This window comes from Eschrichtius robustus, chromosome 21 (genome assembly GCF_028021215.1).
Source record: "Eschrichtius robustus isolate mEscRob2 chromosome 21, mEscRob2.pri, whole genome shotgun sequence".
In the NCBI taxonomy this organism is placed as follows: Eukaryota; Metazoa; Chordata; class Mammalia; order Artiodactyla; family Eschrichtiidae; genus Eschrichtius; species Eschrichtius robustus.
In genome coordinates, this window is record NC_090844.1 from 19,053,591 (window position 1) to 19,073,638 (window position 20,048).

Genomic DNA, 20,048 nt, shown 5'->3' on the forward strand with positions numbered 1-20,048 from the left:
ACTCTGTTCGTATTTTTTCTGCCATAATAGTCACATGGCCCCAGAAGTGGGCTGGAAAGTTTGATCTCCCAAACACCCAGGAAGGGAAGGAGAACTCACTGTTGATGAGTCCTAGCAATGCCTTCCACATGCCCCTTCTAGATTCTAAACCCAAGCACCATGAGTGTTTTATTGTTATATTTATTCCACCTGCATGTCTGTCAGAGCAGCTAACTCATAACAGATCCTCAATAAACATTTTTTTGAAATATTGACAATGTCAAAGAAATTGACATCCACAAAAAATTACAGAAAGTATATATTTCACGGGTCCCAAAACGGACACAAAAATTAAAATATAACGATGTCACAAGAACTATTATAACAATACCGATTATAACTGGTATTATAATAATACCAATGAATACTTATGATTATCTGTTCTGTGAAAGCACAGCTATATAAACTTATTCAATTTTCACCATAAATGCATGAGATAACGTTCTCCTTCATCCTGTTTTAGAGTTGAGGAAGACTGTGGCATAGTGAGGTTAAATAACTTGCCCCAAATCACGTAGCTAAATAGAGTAGATCTGGAATTTGAAGCCAGGTAGTTTGGCTCTAGAATCTGTGACTTTTTTCCCATGATGTGAAAATGCTAGAATTCATGAGCAAATCAACCATGGTGGTATACATAACAAGAATCTTTCCAACCATTTTAAGGTTTAAATGATTCATTTAAATTGCTGAATTATCAAGGACAAAAATAATTCAGGAGAGAAGTAAATAAGAATATAGAGAATATAACAACCCATCTTGTTGACATCGAAGTGTACTCCTCAGGTGAATTTACTGGGTAAAATAGTATGCCAATATTAAAAATGAGTTATCAGAGATGAAAGAATTTTGCTAGTCAGTTAATGTTTCCTAAGAGAGTGCTGTTTTAAGAAAAAGTATTGTAATATTAATGAAGAAGATTCAATGTTGGTTTTACATTTTCCAATTTTAACCTTTTAATTTACTGTATACAATGTAACAATATACTCACAGAGGACATACCAGATGCCAAGCACTGTTATACGTGCTTTACAACTATGAACTTATTCAATTCTAATAGATCTTTTTGAAAATCAGCTTACTGATGAAAAACTGAGATAAAATAACATGCCTGATGTCACAGCAAGTTCCAGAGGGCAGGATTCAAAATCTTGGCAGCCATTCTTAGTGTCCAGACTTTACTTTCTATGCTCTTAAAATAAGAATCTTGTATATAATAATAAGTAAATTATCGTAAGAAATTAAAAATGTTTAGTTCATGTTCCCAGGAACAATGAGGATTCTATCATGGGTTTCTTAAATAAATAACACAGTGTTTCTTTATTGAATAGTTTTTTACTAGCTGATTTATACTCTATCTTTGAAGACCTCATCTTGCTTGTTTTTTCCTATGTTGTATGAATATAGCAAGTGATTTGGATGCAAAGAGTTTATTCTGAGACATAATAATCTCAGTAACCAATTTTCTAACAATCTCCTTAATCTGCCTCAGCTAGTAGGTATTTTGAAATGTAAGAAATACAGTGTTTTGGGTATAGGTTTTGGAGACAGGCTGGAATATTTGATATGCCAGTGTCTCCCACAGTAAAAACAAAATGAAATGAACAAATGAACAAAATCTCTTCCATCTGATGTAAAAACAACCAGGGAAGACTATTCCCTTTGGTTAAATCAGTGCAATGTGAAGTCTCTGTAAACTTGTTGTAAGCATTATGACAGATGGAAAAGGACTCATTTAAATTAAAAAAACCTTTTGCCTTGCAAAGGAATTTTCTTAAGATAATTTGTATTCATATCTAAATAGTAGGAGCCTGAAGATTAAGCACTGCAATTGCCATTTATATTACAGAGAAAAATGCAATCTTGAGCAGGTTATATGAATTCCATTTCTTCATTTTTCTGAATCATCCTCTTCTTTGAACTATTATTTGGAAGATGGTGTTGCTTTTTGTCTTTTATGGGGTTTCTTCACTTTGACTGATGATAAAAAGTTGCCGTTTCCTTTCGTCCTCATTATCATGTCAATTGTTCTCCTTAGTTGGGTGCCTTTTGGATGATGTTCTGTCCTGCAGACAGCTGCAGAACTCCCTCAGATCTGTTCAGGCATCAGAGCCCAATTAACAACGTTCTAACTATTCTTTTCATCTTAGATATGGGTAAATTAAGGTGTTTACCTCTGAGTAGCTAAGGATTGAGTGCATATTTTTAAGTGGGTCTTTATTAAAGATCACAAAGCCTATCTCCATATTACATATCTAATGAAGAGAAATAGAATATGACCAATTTTTATGTAAGAATTCATTTATTCATACTGCCCATGATTCAGTAGAGAGAGCATTCCATTTATAAAGTTACCATTGGAATCATGTAAACTATTAAACTTTGAACTCTTCACAACTGAATTGGGGAAAAGAAAAAAGTCCTAGACAATGGTGATTAGCCAGAGAAGAATAATCCGTATTCTTGAGACCATCTGGTTTCTCTCCATCGGCTTCTATTTGGTTATCATCGTCATTGTAGTAGTAAGAACTCTGGCTAATGTAAGCAGCAAAAAAAAGGACTTAAAGACTCTCTGGTCCCTCTGGTCCAATTAGTGGGAGGATTGGAGAGGCCAGCTTGAGAAGTAAAGTGGGCTAAGCACGCAGGCCCAAAGCCGCCTTCAGTTAAGGATGCTACTCATAGCACCACCCGCACGGGATCCTTGATAAGAAACTTTTCTCTGGACTCTCGTTCCCACCATTGCTATGAATTGTTTCCTACCTATCCTAAAATCTTTGTCTTATTTTCTCAACGCTCATAATTCAGGCAGGATTGAGTCACTGGCCTGGCCTTCAGTTATCAAGGGGCAGGAAGAGAAACTTTCTTGAACTTGCAGCCTTGTGGACCCTGGCTCCCCAGAAGATAATATATACTCACAGTGGGGGATTTACTAGCAACCAAAAGGGTTTCTAATGCTCTTTAGTCAAACTTTTTGGACCCATTTCAGTCATCATTATCATATTCACAGGTAGTACAGTGTTGCAAAGGATGATCAGTTAACAAACAATTTGGGTTCTAATTCAAACTCAGTCATTTACTATCCTGATGGTTTTGGCTAAGGAAATTATCTTCTCTGAGCCTTTGTTTTCTCAGTTTTAAACTGGGATAATATTATTCTGTCTAGAATGTAAGGTCATTGTAAGGAATGATATGAGATAACCTGTGTAATATTTCTTTCAATTTTTGTCCATTCAAAAAAAGTATTAAGGGCCTACTAGGTGTGAGACCGAAAAAAAAAAAAGTAACAATATGTGTCCTAAAGAATGTATTATTGTGGGAATTCCCTGGCAGCCCAGAGCTTAGGACTCCACACTTCCACTGCCGGGACATGGGTTCGATCCCTGGTCAGGAAACTAAGATCCCACATATCGTGCAGCACAGCCAAAAAATAATAATAATAATAAAATAAAACAAAATAAAATAAAAAGTTAATCAACATTAAAAAAAGAAAGTATTATTGTAAGGTATTTTAATTAACATTTTAATTAAAAATATACTGAGAATATGCATGTTCTTATTCTGTTTGAAAAATAGGACAAATAGGTGAAAAGTCAAACAACACTATGATAAATAAGAAATTTAAGAGAACAGAAAATTAATGCTAGGATATTCCTCCACCACCAATGCCTCTTCTGAGACATATTTCTTATCCTAATCCAACCACTTTTTTTGTGAGAGAGCTGGCATTCTTATAAAACCCCACCTCTAGGGGGAAATGAATGGTCAAATATAACCAATCAGAACCCATTCCTGAAGCCTTTGAAGTTGGAACCATTTATAAAATATGTGCCTTGGCCAGAAAAAATCTTGTGTAGAATACATCAGTGTTGAATAAGGGATTCAGTGTATCTGTTAACTGGTGCTGGGGAAAGCACTGAAAGCAGGAAAAGCAAATCCACATCCTAAGCAAGTGTTTATTCCAGTGAGGATTAAACATTCTTCCCTGGAAGAGGCCAGATTAGGTTTTAGTATCTGCCTCTGCTGTTGAAATATTGGAAACTCATTCGCAATATCCAGATCATCCTTGTTGAGAGGAAGCCCGTGCTGTTCAGCTCAGGAGTCGCTTTCATCTCTTTTGCAATATGACTTGTACATGTACTAACGGGGGGCGGAAAACTGGCTGGCTTTCACCAGAGGAAGTCATTTTGTCAGTCAGATTATTCGGTCTCCACAGTGGGTGCCCTCTAGTGGACATTTACACCGGAAATGAGTGTTTTCACACTCTTGCCCCTTCTGAAAGTTTCACTCATATATCATTTACCCAGAATCACAGCTTTGTGACATTAATATTTGATTGTGCCCTGATCTCAAAAGAGTTTTCCTAGTGATGCAGGAAAGCTTTTGGATTACTATCCTGATAGGGAGGGGGAAGTTTCATTAGCTGCTATTTGACCCTTTCCACCATAAGAGTTTTTGCTCCATAGATCAAGGAACCAATGTGCATTCGTCCAATTGTTAAATATATCTATTCTCAATACACATTTGTGACTGGAGAAATAACCATAGGATGGGTCTGTAGTCCCTTAGGATCCACTGTGAAATGGACTTGGGCCAAGAACGGCATGAGCTTTGAGTCTCTATTTAACAGACACCAGTGAATCACCTTGGTTTATTGCCTTAGTAACCTCTGGAGAGGGCATCAAGGGAGGTTTACGATATAGTCTTTGTTAATAAACAGAATAGTGTTCTCCCCAAATTCATATATTGAAGTCCTAACCCCTAGTTCCTGAGAATGTGGCTGTATTTGGAAATCCGGCCGTGAAAATGGTGATTAAGGTAAAATGAGGCCTTAATCCAATATGACTAGTGTCCTTATAAGAAGAAGAAACTTGAATGAAAGACACCAGGGGAACGTGAGCATCAGGGGACAGCCATGTAAAGGAGAAGCAAAAGGGCAGCCGTGTGCAAGCCAAGGAGAGAGGCCTCAGGGGAAACCAAACCTGCTGACAACCTCATCTTGGACCTCAGCCTCCAGAGCTGTGAAAGATAAATTTCTATTGTTTGAGCCACCCTGTCTATCTAACGTGGTGTTTTATTATGGCAGCTCAAACAAACAAACAGTCCTGGGTTAGTTTTCTACTGCTGCGATAACATATTAACAAATTTAGTGGCTTAAAAAGCATACAAGTTTATTTTCTTACAGTTCTCTAGGTTCGATGTCCAAAATGGATCTCACTGGGCTAAAATTAAGTTGTCATCAGGGCTGCATATACTTTCTCAACACTTTAAGGGAACATCTATGTTCTTGCCTTTTACAGCCTCTAGAGGGCACTCACAGGCTTTAGCCTGTGGCCTTTTTCCTCCATCATCAAAACTGGAAACTTTTTCCTCTGACCCCCTTCTTCTGCCTCCCTCTTCTACTTTTATGGATCCTGGTTATTACCTTGGACCCACTCAGATAATTCCAGAATAATTTCCCTAAGTCAGCTGATTAGCAACCTTAAATCCATGTGCAAACTTAATTCCCCTTTGCCTTGTAACATAACATTCTTCTGGGAATTAGGATGTGGATAGCTTTCTGGGGGAGGACATTATTCTACCAACCCTAAGTCCTATCACCAGCCATGGGTTATTCTTAAACACTAGTGGATTTTTTAGCTATCACAGTTCTGGAAATGGGTATGATAATGAAATCTCCACAGTAACGAGAGGTAGGTTTCTGCCTAACAGACCCAGACATTTTCTGCTTATATAGGTCAAGTAGCCCTTAAGAGACCACCAACATCCCCAGATAATAAGTATTTATTTCATTTCTAGACAATTAACATGAAGAACCAACTCTCCTTCCTTTCACAAATCTCTTGCTGGGCTGCCCATTTGCCAGACCTCATCAGAAGCCAGAGATCAAGAGAGCTATGTGTTTCAGTCCAAAAGGTCAACCTCTTGGGGAAAATAGAAAGGTAGAGAAAGGTGGAGAGTGGATCTGGAGTAGTAAATGAGAAAAATTTAAGCCCACCATCTCTCACCATCAAATCCATTATCAAGTCCCATTAAATTTGCCTTTTAATATCTCTCTCCACTTCTCCCCTTTACCACTGACACCACCCAAGTCCAAGCTGCCATCAACTTTCCCCAACACCATTGCAGTAATTTCCTAACTAGTCGACTTGCACTCAACCACACTGCCCACATCCAATTTGTTCTCCACGTTGCACTCAGTCAACTTTTAAAATCCAAATATGTCTCATTCATCCCACTTCAAAATCATTAATGTCTTTCCACTGCTGTTTGGTTTTTTTTTCATTTATTTTTTTTGGCTGCATTGGGTCTTTGTTGCTGAGTGCGGGCTTTCTCTAGTTGCGGCGAGCGGGGGCTACTCCTCGTTGCGGTGCGCGGGCTTCTCATTGCGTTGGTTTCTCTTGTTGCGGAGCATGGGCTCTAGGGCACGTGGGCTTCAGTAGTTGTGGCACGTGGGCTTAGTAGTTGTGGCCCGCGGGCACTAGAGTGCAGTCTCAGTAGTTGTGGCACGTGGACTCAGTACTTGTGGCTCGTGGGCTCTAGAGCGCAGGCTCAGTAGTTGTGGCATGTGGACTCAGTACTTGTGGCTCGTGGGCTCTAGAGCGCAGGCTCAGTAGTTGTGGCGCATGGGCTTAGTTGCTCCGCGGCACGTGGGATCTTCCCAGACCAGGGCTCGAACCCGTGTTCCCTGCATTGGCAGGCAGATTCTTAACCACTGCACCACCAGGGAAGTCCATCCACTGCTCTTAAGATAAAGAAAAACTCCTCAGTTCATGGCCACCTACCCAACGCTCAGCCTTAGCTGGAACCTTGCTAGCCACTTTTTCCATTTTTACCCCGGCCACACTGGCCTTGCTCTGGTCTTTGACACTCTTCATGTTCCTGTCTTTTTCAGGCATTTGGATGCACTGTGTTCTGCACCCAAGACTGTCTTTCCCCCTTTTCAGCAATTCAGTTTCCACTCTCTCTTTGGATGGTAAGTGTCCTTTTCTGAGTTGTCAGACTACATAGACATCCACTATTGCTTTTTGCCTCACTACACTTTTACTGTCTTTCCTGTGCCCCACGGGAGATGCCAGGAACTACATTGCTCAGAATCACCTTCCCCAGACGATTCCTGGTTCGAGTCGGCTAAGGAGTAGTGTTTTCAAGAGATCTGGAAATCAGAGAGAGAGCCCTTTATTCTCTGAAAGCTGATGGAGGCAGATCAAACAGCAAAAGATCTGAGCTTTGGAAGCGCTCCTGGAAATCATCAGCCATAGCTTCTGAAGATATGGGAGAAAATGGAGATGTAGAGATGAGTAATTATGTGCGTTCATGAAAACTAAGGACCCAAGTGGCATAGTGGAAAGAACATCATAGAATATAGATTCTAGTTCATGCTCTGTCACCGGCCAGGTGTCCCTCGATAAATTTTTTGAAGAGTCTTTAAGTTCTCTCATTTTAAAATGAAGAATTTTTTGCTATGAGTAGGAAAGAGTATGGCGCATGTGAAGTTGCTATAAAGTGAGTGATACTCAGTTTGCTGCAATTCTCTTAGCTGTGGTAGAAAGTTCTGTTCTCTTTTGAGACCCTAGGCTGACATCTCATAATGATTCCAGGAGACTTCTGGATAACAATTTACTTAAGGAGGGAATTCCCTGGTGGTCCAGTGGTTAGGACTCCAGGCTCTCACTGCTGAGGGTCCAGGTTTCATCCCTGGTTAGTAAAATTCCACCAGCCGTGTGGTGTGGCAAAAAAAAAATAGAAAAAGAGGAAGAATTTGCTTAATGAATTTTGCTCAAACTTAAATTGACACTTTTACCACATTTAAGCTTATTTAAACTACATGGGTCTGTCACTCTGAAGCCAAACTTCCCTAAATTCAGGTCATTCATGTTTTAAAGATATCACTTAAAAATATCACAATCACTTTTTTCTTAACTGGCATTTTTGTGTCTCTTTAATAAGACATGAATCACGAGGAAGGAGTGATTTCTTAATGTTGCTTGAGGGAAATTAGTCACTAGTATTTTGTACATACTCTACCCCCCCTTACCCCTCACCACTTCCCTAACTATCCAAGGAACCGGTGACTTTTAGGGCTGGCACACACTTTCTTGACTTGCAGCATGTCTTTTGTTGAAAACTGGAGTGGATATGTCAGGTCAGGTATAGGAACTGAGGTAAACAGCATGTTAGTGTGAGGTTTTATGGTAACTTCGCTAGGAGTTGGGCTGTGTTTAATATTTGCTGGAGCTGGAGCTGTCAGAGGCTAAAATTTCCTCCAGTGTCTGTTTCTGTCTCCTCTGTAGTTTGGGGGTTTCCCTACAAACTTCCCTTAAAAAAAGAACTTTGCAGGTCTTTCAGCTGTAATCCACTCTTATCCTACTGGAGCCCAAGAGGCGGTAAGGTATGGGGAGGGAAAGTGTTCTATAACTGATTAAATCCCAGTCTTTCACTGGGCCCTGTCCCCGACCGTGACCTTCCCAAGGGTTTCTTAGCTCCTCCCCAAGGGTTTCTTAGCTCCTCCCCCTCCCCCTTCAGTAGGGCGGGGAGGAAGCTGGAGGAGGGTAACTGGCCGTCAGCGGCCCAGGTGAGATGATAAAGGCCCGGTGAAGGCCTTTCCCTGGAGAGTAAGCCTTTAATATGGAGAATGCTCCTGGGGAGGAGGGACATTTTAAACTGGTTACTTTCCCCGTCCTCTGCCAGAGGCGCCAGTTGAGTTTTCGAGTTTTCTTGGCTCTTCGCTGTAAGAACCTGCTGGGGTTCCTGGGGATAAAGCCCAGGACGTTTGGGGTTCCCCCCTGAGACTGCGTCCCCGGGAGTCCCTCACTCTCACACTGGCCCTCCTCACTCAGCCTCCAGCAGTTCGTCCAAATTACAACGTAAGTGTTCTCGCTGGGTTAGGATTCTAGCAGCTCTGCTCCAGGTAAGCGGAACTCAGCTGTGAGGTTTTGTGTTTACCTCTCCAAAGTTTGCCCTGAGACCTCAATTCTCTGCCAGCTCCAGGAGGAGTCACTGATTTTCAGTGTGTTCCGGTTTGTTTCTTATTGTAGGGACTTACATATCTGCACTTTCTTTTTTTTTTTTTTTCCCAAGGTTTCACATTATTTATTTATTTATTTTTGGCCGTGTTCGGTCTTCGTTTCTGCGCGAGGGCTTTCTCCAGTTGCGGCGAGCGGGGGCCACTCTTCATCGCGGTGCGCGGGCCTCTCACTGTCTCGGCCTCTCTTGTTGCGGGGCACAGGCTCCAGACGCGCAGGCTCAGTAGTTGCGGCTCACGGGCCCAGTTGCTCCGCGGCATGTGGGATCTCCCCAGGCCAGGGCTCGAACCCGCGTCCCCTGCATTGGCAGGCAGATTCTCAACCACTGCGCCACCAGGGAAGCCCTGCACTTTCTTTTAAAAACCGTATGGTTTTTGAAACAGTATGGTAAAGTGCGTTTCTCCAAGGAAAGTAAGTATTTTAGTCCCTCTACCTCACTGAGTGTGGATTATATTATTTTATAATTATATGTTAAAACATAGAAACATAAATTTAGACCTAAATTCCATAGGTCTCTAGTTCTAACCAACTTTTGGCTACAAATATATTTTACAAATATAATGCATTTGTAAATTAAGTTAAAAAACCCTACAAAAATGCTGAAACTTTAATCAACTGTGTCACTTTAGGATCCTGTGGGTGAACCAAAACATTTTTCATAGGCTTAGCAGAAGGAAGATACACTTAGTTCTGATTCTGTACTTAGTCTGTTTATGTATTTTAACTTCAATAATACTTTGGCAGGAAACTTCTGTTCATATAAAGTTATATAAAATGATACTGATAACATCAAAGTTTTTCTTATGATCATCAATCAAAAGCTCTGCTAGGATGCAATTTTTCAATGCCAGTTTTGATGAGGTATCTTTTAATAGTTGTATAAAGGCTTTATATTCACATGGAGAGATGTGTCCAATGCAACATTATTAAAACTTTTAATTATTAAAACAGTAAGTAGATAGTAAGAATTACTATCTATTACTTTGAGTCCAGAATAGGAAAAAATATTATCTTTGTGCAGATTTATCATGTAAATATATGGTATCATGTACCTTGTAACTAATGACCTGTTGCAATTTTAGACATTCAAAAGTATCACTTTATGAGTATAAAATGTTATCTTCCTTTGAGTTCAGTTTGCATTCTTCTACCACAATGAGCGCTGAGAGACTCAAGTCAATTCTTCCAACCCATTTCTTTATTTAACCATGAAACTTTATTTGAACATTGGGCAAAATGTTATATAGTCTTTAATCTAGACAAATATGTCCATAAGCAACAAAAACGAAGTCATGGAATCCCACAGCAGTAACTGATGATAAAGCAGCGATTCTGATGATCTGGAATATGCCCATGTTTGTAGTTTGTTTTCAATATAACATTTGTGCTAACGGCCCCTGATAATACACACACTGATCTCAGACTGAGAAAAATGTGTTTGGCCAAGTTTTGAAATCATACTTAATTGGGTTTGAATACCAGCCCTGGTGACTCATAGCTCTATGATCTTGACAAGTTTACTTAATATCTAAGCCTCAGTTTCTTAATCAGGAAAATGACCTGACAAAGTTGCTGTGAATTCAAATGAATCAATGGATGTAAAAATCCATTCCCTCCCTCTGTTCTTTCCATGAATCATTAGCTTGACCTGAACGTTTTCTACCTGGTTGCCTGGTAAGGTATCTTACAGAGAGTAAGACCTAATAGATAATATCATATAATATATAATACATTATATGATATTCTATACACACAGATTTTTTTGTTTTAAATGAGTGATTAGGTTGACGGAAGAATGTGGAAGTAATCAAATAGAGAAGTGGTTAGCATTGTGGAAATAAAGATATATACATAACAATATTATAGATACATCCTTGAAATAGAGCCCACTCTAGCAGAAATGAACCTCATTAGGGTAGAAAGCTGGTGGCTTCGCTTGTTATTTCCAGAGTCTGACTTTTCTAATCATGTAATATTGACAGGGCTATCCAAATTTAGCAATATACCTAGGGGTTCTTAAGCTTTAGATTTTTGTCTTTTAAAGACCCCCAAAGGACCATAGTCTATAATAAGATGTATATAGAAACAGTTATAAAGGAAAGAGTGTGAGTTCTGATGTTAGTCTCCAGTTCCTCTTCACGAAGAATTTGGTGAACTAGTGTGGGTAAGGAATAGCCTTCATGCTGGTCCAGCTTGGGTCCACGTCTGTGATCCTACACTTGTCTAAAGCTGCCTGGCCAGCATTTGTGCTGCCAGCTTCAACACCTTTGTTACTACTGTTGTTAGCCTTTGCAGTAATGAGAATGGCTGTGGGACACTGCTACTTTCTTTCTCTCAAGCACTTTGCACTCTTCCTGCATTCTCTCTACCAGGCATGTTATCTCCTGGGGGGGGGGTAGTGTTCTGTGGTGCCCATGGGCAAGGCAAGGTCATTTTGACCATCTTTTGGTAGAAAGTAGGATCCCTCCCTGTTTGGAGCACCAAGAAGTATCCATGGAATATAAATTAAACACCTTCCCCCAAAAGAATCGATCTAAAAATTAGCTCATGCATGTAATGTTGTGTGTTTTTTATTATACGTGTCCTACTGGAACTTGAATGTGATTAAACAAATGAGATTAAAAGCGTAAAACTCTGACAGGGGTAGAAGATGAAGGTCATTCCTTTGCTCCGATTCCATGCCTGAGACCCCTTTCCTGTATTATACTCTTGGGGAAATAAGTAACTTTTTAGGTGCTCAAAAGAGATCGATAGATAATGCTAACATCACTATAGACAGAGCTGAAGTGAGCAGTATGGGATTACTACTTTTCCTTAGTAGGAATCCTTTCCTCCTGTGTTTTGTGTCTGAAGCTAGAGATAAGGGATATAGGGAAAAGGATTAAGAAAAACAAATCACTTAAACATGGAGTCTTCCCTCAAGGTTATATAGTACGAAAGAGATCATGAGAATTAGTGGAAGATAATGAGATTAATAGAAGATAAATAATAATGAGAATGTTATAGAAGGCAGACATATCTTATAAAAAGGAAAAGATCAGTCCGCCATACATTATGTACCCTGTTACAATAACTCCGTTTCTTTTTCATTTTACTTCTCTTTTTCTTTTGTGAAGTCCTAGATGGGAAGAGGAATGAGTTATCTGACAAATTTAGATTTTGCACACTTGTGCACTGAGGAGAGTACTATTGAAATACATTGTTAAGAAAGATTTCCAACATACTAATGTGTCATTTCCTTTCTTCATGTGCCCTGCTGAAATATTATGTGATAAAGGTTTTAGGTTTCAATTGTTAAGAGAGGGAAGTGGATAAATCAGTGCTGCCGTCTTTAGGACACACGGTAAAAGAAGTTTACTTATGCTTTTCCCAAATTGCTTCTATTGAGTGTATGTGTCTACTCTGTGTGTTTGTGTGTGTCTAAACGTATGTGTGTATGTGATATGTGAGAGATATATACATATGTGATCAATAATTTGTGGTAGAATTTTTTTATCCTATCCCTAATTATTTGATTTGATTGTTTCAGTGATAGAGATTTCTGCTAGATTTTCTGTGGGTGAAAAATGTATATGTGTCCTGAACTAGCAAGAGATTTTTGGCATATAATTGTGCACATTTTATTAAAAATTGTTGACTTTATTCAAAATATGACTAAGTATATTTTAATTAGTCTCATCTTCTTAGTTTTTACATAATACTTTTGACTTTGATACTTCATATTGTCTTTACTGCTCATATAGCAAATCTTGGTTGGGCATCGATTATGTGCACTTCCCTGAACTAGATATAGGGAAAGGATACGAAAAATAAAATACAGTCTCTGTCTTCAGGAAGATCATGATCTAAGGCAAATTGGCATAATATAATTTGGGCACTGTAAGGGTGTGAAAGTGCTCTATATAACTACCGTGGGGATACAGGAGAGGCCACAACTACTTCAAGAGGAGAAAGAAAAATCTTCATGCAGGTGTTAGAATCTAAGTTCATCTTGAAGAATGATTAAGATTTACACGACATAAAAAATGGGGGTTAGGCTTCTCATTGGCAATGTGAGAATACTGATAGAAAAGTCATAAAAGTGAGATTATAAATGTTTTACACAGGGTTTAGGAGCTGTTGTTCTGGTAGTACACTGCCTACCTTCAGGCCCCAGCTCACCCTCTCCCTAGTTATGTTACGTTAACTAGGTACTTCAGTGTTTCAGCTCTTGGTTTCCCAACCTGTAAAATAGAGAAAACACCTCATGGTGCTGCTGTGAGGATAAAATAAGAAGAGTTCATGTTAAAAAAAAAAATTGGTGTTTTAAAATAATGGTGATTCAGTTATTGGTGGCTGTCTATGTACCAGACAATTTACAAAAATTATTTTTAATCCTCATAATAATTCTTTAAATTGATATTATAACCATATATATGGTTATATATATATAGTCATGTGTATGTGTGTATATATATATGTATATATATAAAGAATCTGCAATCAAATAAATTAAAATATTTGCCAAAGATCACATAGCAAGGAAAGGACACAGCCAACATTCAAATCTAGACCTCACATTAAAGAATTGAAGCTCTTTCTCCTTCACTACAGAGGATGAATATGAGTAGCATCAGGGACAATATGGATGTTTCCAGGCCTTACCTTAATCCCTCTTATGGATGTGTTCTGTAAGTGTAGAGCTACTGGTTTCACAAACATGTTAACTTTATGTTCACTTCATGTGGGTTTTTAACTGTTCACAAAATCAGAGTTTTTGTCTTTAAATAATAAGATTACAAAGTTATTATTTACCCCAAATCTTAACGGTGAAATTAACATTGAGAGTTGGAGGATAAATTCAAATAAGACATAGTCTTAGAAGAAGGAATGTGCATTAAATTATATTACGTAAAAGAGTTTTTTCATATCTCTGTAAAGAAAGATACCCTGGGGAATGTATGAGCAATTGATATGAATAAATAAAAACTCAAGAAGAAAAATAAATAGTAAAAAATTACATGGAAATAGTCTTTCCACACTAAAAGTAAAAAAATGCAAATGAAAGCCACCTTAAGGTATCATTTAACTCTTACTAAAATCTAAATAATTCTAAAATAAACATTGTTATTGAATAGTGGTGAATTTGGTTTCAAACATAAGTGACTGGAATCTTTGTAAATGTGTACGATCTTTTTAAAGAGCAGTCAGACAGTAGATACTAAGAAGTTTGAGATAGTCTTCCTGTCACCTGGTAGTTCAACATATAGTGAATTATCCTAAAGAAACATTTCGAAAGAAGAAAGCTAAGTTATGAAAATATTTACAGCGTCATCATCTATATTAGTTAAACATTGCCCTCCAAAGAACAGGGAACATTTTTTTAAAAAGATTTATAGGAAAATGGCTGCATAAATAAGATACATATATTTGATGAATTATTATGTAGCCCATCATTTTAAATTTGAAGAAATAGTTCAAAGTATAAAGTTATTGATATGATTTTAAGGGAAATGCATAAGACCAAATGATAATGTACACTATGGTATCAATTTGTAACATGGATACACTCCATGTTTTTCTTCTATTAGGGTGATGGGATGATAGAAGTTTTGTCCCAACTTATCTTTAGTAGTGTTATAATGTTTTTATAATAAAAACGGGAAAAAAGAAGAGTGTGTTTTCAAACAGAAAAACACTGAAATTCTTTCATTGTTTTTCCTGTTGTAGCTTCTCTAAACTTTTCACCCACTTCATGAAAAGCTGATAGTGCAGAGATGTGTTTCACTTCTCATGAGAACATGCTTTCAGTAGACTATACAAACTCAAACGATTTCATAATTCTTTGTCAGTGCATTGACATTTGTTAGGAATAACTTTATGTGAAGTTACTTTTTCTCTTAACTTTGGAAAAGGCATTTAAAGGCACACTTGGATTATGTGAATTGTTCACTGGCTGATAACAAAACCTCACATGTGTATATTCTCTAACATTACTAAAAAATTTATACTGATAGAGTAAGGAACTGAAGGAATCTGGTAAGTCTCACGAGTGCCTTTGAGGCAAAAGTGGGAACCTTGGTGAGATTTTTTGTTTCAGTTTCCTATTTACACACAATTCAGAGAAAAACCTTTTATTTCCCAAAGTGTAGCAGAATTTTTTACATTTCTGCATTAGTGAAATGCAGACTTTTCTTGAGGCATAACCCCAGTTATAAAATCCAGTCATCTTGCAAAATATTTTGTCTTTCATTTATTCATGGAATTTCTCCTAGTGATGAACACATGCTAAGTGGCAGGAACTCTCTAGTCATTGAACCAAAGAGATGAAAACTCCTGAATCATGGATCTAACTTGGACAAAAAGAGACAGACAATAGACAAGATAAACAAGGGAAATGTATTTCATGTTAGACGGTGGTAAGTTTGGGGCTGGAAATCAAGGCAGGAAGGAGAAGAGGAAGTGAAAGAGGTAGGCTGCCATTTTAAATCTGACGCTGGAGAATGGTCTGTCTGAGCTAGTGAGCTTTTAGTCAGGACCCGCGTGAGATGAGAGAGTGTTCACATGTTTTGAGCAGAGGAGTGATATGGTCTGACTTACTTTTTTCAGAGGAACATTCTAGAGGCTGTGTGGAAAGTAAAATGGAAGGAACTGAATGAAGCTGAGAGACCACGTAGGGAGCTATTAAAATCGTCCAGGTGAGAAAGATGATGGGGCTTAAGCCAGGATGGCGGGAGGGGAGGTGACGAGAAGCAGTCAGTTTCTGCTTAGGGTTTGAAATCAGACCAGCAAGATCTGATGGTAGATTGGATGTGGAGGATGACAGAAAGTGGATGACAAGGAGACCCCTAGGTTTGGGCCATATTAGAAACCCAGACGGTAGTGTTGTTAGGGAGATGCATATCCAGGTCTGGAGTTAAAAGGAGTGGCCTGGGTGGGAGATGAAGATGGACAGTCATCAGCCGTATAGATTGTATCTAAAGCAATGAGACTAGTGAGCTCACCGAGGGAGTGAATAAAGATAAAAAGAGGACAAGAACTGAGACCAGGTACACTCTGGTGTTAATAGTTTGGGAGATGAGAAGAACAAGCAGGAAAAAATAACCCTGTCCTCCGTGTACTACCTCAGTACTATCTTCAGCATCTCTTCTCAACAGAAAAGCATGAACATGACTAGATTTCCAGTATACACTCAAGGCATTTCATTTTTATACATTTACTGCTTCTTGATCTCTCAGCATCTGCTTCTGCCTCTACCATACAAGTCATACAGCTCAAATTCCGTGTGGCAGGTTATGGGTGACCTGCATGTCTTGACATTCTTTTCTTTTTTCCCTGACCCTGACTTCCTGTTCTACCATAGTGTCAAAGTTTCTTCCTTATTTTTAGTACTGCTATTCTTTCTTTACTAGCCTACTAAATGTGTTTGTTTATATCTACTGTATTTTTTCCTGAAAAATAATTTCTACTGTTTGACTTTTTTCTCCTAGTCTTTGTTAAAGTGCTACATTTTGATGCTTGTTCATCAATTCTTTTGAATTTCCTCCTCCTTCTTAATGCCTCTTGGATTCGCCCCTCAATTGCCTACCCCACTGCTACTATCTAAGATGCCTGGCTGGGTAGATAAAAATGAACTGAAATCTAAAAATTGGGATCGAGTGGAAGGAATGGCTTTGAGGAAGTCAGGAGTTGCTGTGCTACCAGATACGGGTCTTTGGGTGAGAGTGATCTAGAATAACGTCCTGGCCTCTGGTTTGAATGACCTTGCTTTTCTAGCACTGCCATATTAATTCTGTATTGCCGTACACCTGATTATGTCACGTATGCCTTGCTACACAAAAAATAGTAAAAAAATAGTAAAAAAAATAATGAATGATTATAATAATAAACAGATGATATAAATGGGTGGCATGCCAACATCAAAAATCCTGGAAAAAGAAAAGTTAGGTTGATGTGGAAAGTACACCATTGTAGCTAGCTGTATTATTAAAAAAAAAAAAAAAAAATCTGATTCTGAGACGTGAGATCTGAGCTGGATATATCGGCCTGGTCAGGATGCAGGTAGTGGTTCTGCCATGGAACCATGAGATTCTCAGCAAGTATGGAGACTAAGAACAAAAGAAAGAAATAACAGAAAATGCCAGCAATCTTATGACAACGTCATTTATGATTAACTTAATCTATTTTTTTAATGGAAAAAAGTATACTGATATTTCATACAGATCATGATTAACTAACCCTTGTTATACACTGCTCCAGAAAACAAACAAAACTCATGGTGCACCCAGAATAGCCAAAGGGGAATATTTTTCATTCATCATGCCACTCAACAGATTTTAGTGTTCATCTCCCTTTCAGCCCTCTACACCACTATAGCCCAGATATTTATTTATTTATTTGTTGGCTGCACCACCCAGCATGTGGGATCTTAGTTCCCCGACCAGGGATCGAACCCATGCCCTCTGGAGTGGAAGTGTGGAGTCCTAACCAATGGACAGCCAGGGAATTCCCAGATATGGTCATTTAGTCTAATCCACTTGTAGACAGTTATTAGAGGGTTTTCTTTTTCAGTTTTAATAAATCTACCCAAAGAAATCACAGCTTGAAATACAGTAATGTAAAAGATGTATATTATCATCTAAAGCCCATAAAAGATAGATCAAAGTGTAGAGGCCTAAAGAGAAACAAAATTGAGGACTTCCCTGGTGGTGCAGTGGTTAAGAATCCGCTTGCCAACGTAGGGGACGTGGGTTTAATCCCTGGTCCAGGAAGATCCCACATGCCGCGGAGCAACTAAGCCCATGCGCCACAACTACTTAGCCTGCGCTCGAGAGCCCGCAAGCCACAACTACTGAGGCCCGCGCAAGCTAGAGCCCACCCGCCACAACTACTGAGCCCATGTGCTGCAACTACTGGAGCCTGCACTCTACAATAAGAGAAGCCACTGCAATGAGAAGCCTGCACACCACAATGAAGAGTAGCCCTTGCTCGCCACAACTAGAGAATGTTTGCACGTAGCAACGAAGACACAATGAAGCAAAAAAAAAAAAAAAAAAAAATTTGTAACTCACTTTAATAAAAAAAATTGAACTTAATCTCTATTTCAGGATGTAAGGGAAATCAGCAAAATATTTAATGGACAATATATTTTTTGTTACTAGTAATATAAACCAGATCCCTATTGCTAAAACAAAAGATAATTTTTTTGCTTACTTTGTATAGGTACATCTTCAATATTATATTTGGGTAGGCTGTGAAAGCGAGGTCAATTTATGACGTTAAAAAATGAAAGAAGAGATTGATGAGTAGGATGCCCCCAGCTACGTGCCTCTCTGGCCTCTTCTGCTGACCCTCTATCCAAGACTCCTGATTCCATGATTCTGATTCGCTCTAACCCCCATGTTCTTCATGCCTTTATGCCCTTTAACATATTTGCCTTCCCTGGAATATTCTCACCCCAAATTCCTGCTCATTTTTCAAAACTCTGATAAAGTGTCATCTTTTCTATGTTTTCACCTTGACTACATACTTTCCCCAAAGAGTTAATGCCTCCTCTTTGGACTATGCCTGTGCTTTGTGTGTATACATAACACATTGTGATTTTTTATAAAGATCTTAGTCTTTCATTTCAGTGCATAAATTCTTTGCTGGTCGAGAATATTCTATACATGTTGTCTTTGGCATCCTGTCTAGACACTTGCACGGCGCTTGGTATAATAATAACACAAGACAGAAATTTGTTGGACTGGCCTACGTGAAGGGACAGATATTTCCATCTGAAAGTCATTGTTTGAAAATATCTCAATACTTGCCATCTATTTCTTTGTTTTTATGATATAACATGTAACACTCTAGAGCCAATTTTAAAAAATGAGATTCTTTCTTTCTCCCAAGAAAAGTTTTTTAAGCCAACGAGGCCCTGTACGATCTAAATTGCAAATGTATTTGAAAATATATGTGGAGCTTCTGAGCAAGTATATGGATAAAAGTAACATTCATCCTGCTTTATTTGAAACCAAGATTAGATCAGTGGATTCTCATTCTGGATTTGCTGCTTTCTTTTCTCTTTAAAATAATAAAATGTTTAAGTTTTCTGTAAAAAGCATTCATATAGGCTTTGACAAAGATCTGTAATATATATATTTAAAGGGTTAAGCACACAGAGAGTGTTTTGAAAGATATCCCCGTAATGTTTTGAGGAATCTGTATTGTTGCTGATGCTCATGAAGATATGCATTTTTTTCATTAAAACAAATCTTTATTAAAGACATGTTAACTGTCAGATTGCTCAAGGCAAATATTGGAGAGAGAGAGAAAGTTCCTTACTTTTCATCCACATTGGATATACATGCTGAAGAGTGATTCTCAAAGAGGGTTGGATGTTTGGAAATGTGTGGAGATGAAGTTTCTGGATTTTTTGGAGGGAAAAGCAGTGACATAATGATTAGGAGACATTGTTGATGTTTGATGGGTGGCAGCCAGGGGTGGTAAACATCCTACACAACTAAGACAATCCTTCACAAAACAGAATGGTCCCAACCAAAATGCTAGTAGTGTTTCCTTGAGGATGCAGTGGGATGTGGTCATGGCTATTTGCCAATTGGAACTGACAAAACAAAAAGGAATGCTGAGTAGGAACAGGCTAGAGACAGTGGCAGTGTCCCAATAATATAACATGGTCACCCAGCTCTAAGATTGGTTCCTGTTCAAGGAAACTATCAAAAGAGTAAGAATGTAGAATAGAAAAAGAAAAAAAAATCTGAATTATGGGCAAAACCTATTTACCAGTAAGTTCTCTATCAGAAGAAACAAACCTTTTTGGTCCCCCTACCTCTAAACGTCCATCTTTTTTAAAAAACAAACAAAACTATATGAGACTAGTATCTTACACAGAACAAGTCAGATCATTCATTCAACAAGTATTTATTAAGTATATTCTATATTCCAGGTTGCTTTAGGTTCTGGTAATATAATGTTGAACAAAACCAGACATGGTCCCGCCTCTTATGT

The 20,048-nt window shown here is 38.4% G+C and overlaps 1 protein-coding gene across 2 annotated transcripts in view; it reads left to right on the forward strand.

Moving 5' to 3' along the window:
- Positions 1–20,048, forward strand: part of MSR1 (macrophage scavenger receptor 1) — a 369,659-nt gene that overhangs the window by 292,470 nt on the left and 57,141 nt on the right. The window contains exon 1 of one of the 2 annotated variants that reach the window (XM_068532056.1): positions 12,369–12,402. The exons of the other annotated variant lie outside the window; for it this stretch is intronic. The gene's annotated coding sequence lies outside the window, so the exon portion shown is untranslated. Of the gene's footprint in view, positions 1–12,368; positions 12,403–20,048 lie in introns of those variants that run through there. 2 annotated transcript variants of the gene reach the window in all.